The sequence below is a fragment of the Bubalus kerabau genome, chromosome 7, assembly GCF_029407905.1.
Source record: "Bubalus kerabau isolate K-KA32 ecotype Philippines breed swamp buffalo chromosome 7, PCC_UOA_SB_1v2, whole genome shotgun sequence".
NCBI classification, from domain to species: domain Eukaryota; kingdom Metazoa; phylum Chordata; class Mammalia; order Artiodactyla; family Bovidae; genus Bubalus; species Bubalus kerabau.
The window spans coordinates 65172744-65178743 of NC_073630.1; positions in this window are offsets into that span (position 1 = coordinate 65172744).

Consider the following 6000-nt stretch of genomic DNA (forward strand, 5'->3'; position numbering starts at 1 on the left):
TTAAATACCTATTTTTGAAAACCAAGAGAAATATGTTTTTCTGCAAAAATTATGATAATTTTCTAGCTGAATTCTATAATGTCCAGGCAGCTGGGCTTTTTGTATCTGTTTTCTAGGCTACAAAACAGGAAAGTTTTATTTTTCCCCCTGTGCTTTTGTCTTCAAAAAGCAACTGGTAATAAATGTCATGTGTTGCATGAATATTAATGATAACACTTTGGCCTTGTTTTCAGGTTAGTCAGACTTCTAGGTGCCCCACCCCCCAATAGCTTCAAAGATGACTGATTATAGAATCATAGACTTTGCTTTTCAATAAGAGATGATATTAGTTTCCTAGGGCTGTTGTAATAAAGTAGCAAAAATTTAGTGGCTTTAATCACAGAAATTCTCATAATTTCGGAGGCTGGAAATCTGAAATCAAGGTGTCAGCCAGGTTGGTTTCCTTTTGAGGACTATGAGAAGAACCTGGCCCCTACTCTCACCTGACTTCTGGTGGTTGGCTTGCTGGCTGTCTCTGGTGTTCCTAGGCTTGTGGAAGCATCACCCCAACTCTGCCTTCATATTCCTGTGGCATTATCCCTGTGTGCCTGTCTCTGTTCAAATTTCTCTTTCTATACTTTCTTACCTCAGCACTAGCAAACTAACACACATACCATTTAGGCAGATTATATGATAATCTCTAGTAACAAAAATGAATTATGGCAGAAAGGTCAAATGTTTGATTTTTTTAAAAAGCAAGACTACTAGAACTTGTACAATTTAAAATACATTGCTGGAAGACTTATTTGCACATAATGCTGCTGCTGCTGCTGCTAAGTCACTTCAGTCGTGTCCGACTCTGTGCGACCTCACAGACGGCGGCCCACCAGGCTCTGCTGTCCCTGGGATTCTCCAGGCAAGAACACTGGAGTGGGTTGCCATTTCCTTCTCCAGTGCATGAAAGTGAAAAGAGAAAGTGAAGTTGCTCAGTCGTGTCCGACTCCTCACGACCCCGTGGACTCAGCTGACCAGGCTCCTCCATCTATGGGATTTTCCAGGCAAGAGTACTGGAGTGGGGTGCCATTGCCTTCTCCATTTGCACACAGTAGATGTGCACAATTGGGCATAAACAGTGGCTTCCCACAAGGCTACAGCTCACAGGGCCAATTGTAAGTGAAGTTATGAGCAGGGACCTTTGACTATTCCCATCATGCCCCTTGAATTTAATGAATTCAAGCACATCCCTGAAAATGCTGAACGAGAGTTACACAGAGCTAATACCTCCATGCCTTCTCCAACCCCACCCCCAAAGGTATGGTCAGAGAACAAGTTGAGTCACACATAAAACTTATTAAAAGCATGTATAAATATATATTTAGTCAGCCAGTCTTAATGTTGGCTGACTTAACTTTGCTGGGAGAATTTTCAAACATAATGTTGCCTAGATCTTTCCTCAGACCAGTCAAAATAGAATGTCTGGGGTGGGGCCTCGGCATTGGTGGTTTAAGAATCTCTTTGGATGATTTCAATATAGAGCTATCTTTAGACTCACCCACTGAAGCAACAGCAGTGTCACTAGAATATCAGATCAGATCAGATGAGTCGCTCAGTCGTGTCTGACTCTTTGCGACCCCATGAATCGCAGCACGCCAGGCCTCCCTGTCCATCACCAACTCCCGGAGTTCACCCAGACTCACGTCCATCGAGTCAGCGATGCCATCCAGCCATTTCATCCTCTGTCGTCCCCTTCTCCTCCTGCCCCTAATCCCTCCCAGCATCAGAGTCTTTTCCAATGAGTCAACTCTTCGCATGAGGTGGCCAAAGTACTGGAGTTTCAGCTTTAGCATCATTCCTTCCAAAGAAATCCCAGGGCTGATCTCCTTCAGAATGGACTGGTTGGATCTCCTTGCAGTCCAAGGGACCCTCAAGAGTCTTCTCCAACACCACAGTTCAAAAGCATCAATTCTTCGGGGCTCAGCCTTCTTCACAGTCCAACTCTCTAGACATCATTATATCAAGGTAGCTGTGTGGAAGCCTAGTATACATTGGGATGCTTGAGCATTTTGCTTTTAATGAGTGAACAACATATCTCCCTGTTGCCCCAAAGATAAACTGATACAGTTAGAGAGCAATCATATTGGCCTGGAGTCTGAGCTAAGCAGGGCTGAAACATAGGAAGAAATGGACTGAATGCAGAAGAGATTGAGACTAGCCAGACAACAGGTTTACTGGGTATGAAAGAAACTCAGTCCTTTGCAAGACGAGAAAATACAGTCAGCTCAAATAGGCATCTTCATGAGAGGTCAAGGCAGTGATTTTAAACTTTGAGTCTTTAATATTATAACTCTTTTGGTTGCAAGAGATAGAAATCCAACTCAAACCAGATAAGCAAAAAGGGAAGTTTATTGACTCATTCAGCTCAGAAGGATTTCTAAGATATCTCATAGGAAAGGTGAAAGGACTGCAAGAATTAGTCTTTGAGATTAGAAAAAGGGACTCACTGATGGTAGAATTTTTTCTCTCTCTGTCTAACTCTCATCTCTCCATGTTGCATGAGAGATGGCCTCCAGTAGACCCAAAGTGTTGTCTTACTAGCTTAAAATCCACAACAGAAAGATGGCTGTCGCAAGCTATCCTTGGTTCAGTCTTCACTGTTTTGGAGAGAGGGTTCTGTTATGGGCTAGGCCAAGGTACTGCACATGGGAAGTGATTCCCTGAGGATGGGATGCAGGTAGACAAAAGCAACTGCTCTCTACCCCATCTTGAGAGTGAATTAATAGCTCTTCTTTCAGCCTTTAATGAAAACCATTTTTATGGGATTTGAATGCTACCTAAATCAAGGAAAAAGCCTTCTTTGGAAATGTAAGGGAAAAATGAAATGACAACAGAAGACAAGCTTGAATATCAAGAGTGAGAATCAAATGGTTTTAGGTTTAACTGTCTCTCTTTTCTAGTTGGTGAAATTTAGGACTGTTCTGGACTTGTTTGTTCAAGGACAGGTGTACCTGTGCAAACAAAGACTTGACTTCCTCTTGCCACTCTGTACCTGCTCTGAAAACCAGGCACAGCATTTTCTGTAACATGCATGACAACAGCTGTCACTTAGGTTAGTTACTTTCCCTTTAATGATACAGCCTAGAGGTTTTGTTTTGCTTTTCTTTCCCAGTGGAACTCCAGGCTTCCCAAGAAAGGTCATCCATGAATTTGGAAGATAAGAACAGACCTATGGATGTGACACCCACCTTGGGGAGACTTGAACTTGGGGGCATGTGTTTTCAGCCTGTTGAAACTATTGTAGATGTTTCTGATTTCCAAGAACACAGATATGGTTACAAGTGTATAGATTTGTTTTTCTATGATGTAAAGTTGAAAGAGATCTCCTTTTGTTTAGAAACTTGTAAGCCACTCCGTATCCCAGGTGTCTCATTTTTGCTAGTAGAAGGATAGCATGAGTAAAAGTCTGAGTGGTACAATGTACAATTACAAAGTTGTGGGCTGGGCTAACCATTCATTATCCATGTGTCTTAGTAGAAAACATAGAATAGAAATTAGGGATATGAGCTCTGGAGCCAGTGCCTTGGGTTTTATGTTGGCTCTTCTGCTTATCAGCTATATATTCTTGCACCAGTTACTTAACCCTTACTGCCTTGGTTTGTCCATCTTTAAAATGGGGATAATAGTAGTGGCAGCTTGGCAGCATTGTCCTGAAGGTGAAAGGAATGTGGCACATAAGCGGAGCCTGGCACACAGAAAACATTTGGTCAAGATTAGTTCTTACCATTGTCTGTATCATTAGATACAATCAAGTGAAGTGTTTTGGCTATATCTTAATCCCAAAGGAACAGCTGCCCCAGAGAGGGATCTGTGAAGCTTATGCTTCTCTGCTGGCCTCTTCCCAAGCCCTATAAAGAGCATGGACCTTGGTACCAGCAGCTCTGGACCCAAATTTAGGCTCCACCACTCTTTGAAATATGGGCAAGTCTTGTGACTTCAGGCAGATTAGGCGTGCCTGTGAATCCCATCGTCCTTGGTCATGTAGCCAGGATGGTCCTGCTACACTCACGGCTTTACTGGGCGGGCAGGTCAGTGAGGCGGCACTTGGCAGCTGCCCCAGGCCTGAGGTCAGCAGTGGTGAGCAGCCAGCGGCTCAGATGCACTCCACACTCGCCTTCCTCTCTCCCCCAACACTGGTAATGTTTCAGTAGACGGAAGACACCTACAGTGCTCTTGTTTTTAATAGTCTCCCATTTTGTCTCTATCTTGCTCTCAAGTTTTTGCTATTCTGGATTTCAGAAAATAGTTCAGCTGCCAAAATTGGTTGAATGAGCTACTTTTAAAATTAGTCAAGTGATACAAAGTATTGCTTTGCAGAGCGGTTCTAGCAATTTCCCTTCACAGAACCATCCTCTAAGAGGGTGTTTTGACAAAAGGGGAGGTTTACAAAATTCACTTTATGAGAAACATCCACACCGAGGGAAATTCATGTCGTAGAAATCTCTTCCCTTCCCTAACTATGATAAATCAAGACATGGATCATCATCCAAAGATAGACATTTTAAATTTATTATTATTATTCACTTCAGCGTGAGGTCCTTCTTGGGCTACTGGTTTAGTCCTATCTGGATGGCCTCAGGTTGTAACCTCAGCTATTTAATTTCAGCTCAGTTCAGTAGCTCATGTTTATGGATAAATGAGCAAAACAGTAAAGATCAAAAGCAAAAAATAAAATTACTATGGAATTCAATATTTCAGAAGCTGGAGCCCAGTAAATGTTAGTGAAGTGTGGCGTTCAGAACGAAAGGCCCGCACTTATGATAATACGCCTAACAAGGAAATGAGATTGACACAGCAATTCTCTGTTTTTGTTGTCCCCTGAGGTTAGAGATTATGCAGTGCGTGTTTCTGTTTTTAGCTTCTTTGGTAATTCCTGTGGTGAGAGACTACACTCTGCATATTTGTCAAGGTTGCACTCCTGCGAGGTGCTGGGTCTTTGAGGTAGCGCAGGAAACACGGTTCTCCTCTGAGCCTTGAACTCCATCCCTCCCCACTCTGGTCACCCCGTGATCCAGGGCCCCCCTCCTGTGACTGATTTCTTTATTTATGCTCAGTTGCCAAGGAATTCCACAGAGGAAGCATAAGTCTATCTTACCCACAGTGGTTGCTGTGAGAAATGTTGAAACGAGTGTCCAAATGACAAAATGTTTATGTTCTTTATTTGATATCTCCTTGTAATCGTGAGGCCTTTTAACACCAAGTGAAGGTAGCCTAAGAATAGGAAACTATGGAACATCAGTGTGGATTTGAATGAACTAGTTTGGCTTCTTTTGTGACAAAAATGTGGGTTTGGGACCAGTGCCTCTTTGATAATAGTTATTCTGGCCAAGTCCTTGGGTTGCAATGTCATCAATAAACTCAACTCAGACCAGTTGAAGGAGCTTAGGGCTGTGTGAGTTGACGCAGCTGGGAAGGATGAGGGGTAACAGATTTACTACAGCAGTCAGGGTTGTAGTCGCTGGCATCAAGGGGTGGGTGCTGGCAGGCCTCTTCCCTCCTCGTCCACACCTTATCCCTGCTTGCCTATTTTTAAAAAAATATATTTGTTTATTTGTCTGTATTGAATTTTAGCTGCAACAGGTAGAATCTTTTAGTTGCGGCATGCAAACTCTTAGTTGTGGCATGTGGAATCTAGTTCTCTGACCAGGGTTTGAACGTGGGCCCCCTGCACTGGGAATATGGGGTCCCAGCCACTGGACCACCAGGGAAGTTCCCCTGCTTGTCTTGCTTCTGTGTAAGTCATCCTTAGTCTCTCCTGCTGAAGATCCACCCTGTCCACATGGCAGAGCACACAGCCACCCTCAGCCTCAGCTTAGTACCCAGGTAAAGAGAGTTCCTTTTGTCCACTGTATGCTCAGTCACTCGGTTGTGTCCGACTCTGCAACCCCATGGACTGTAGCCCACCAGGCTCCTCTGTCCATGGAATTCTCCAGGCAAGAATACTGGAATGGGTTGCCATTTCCTACC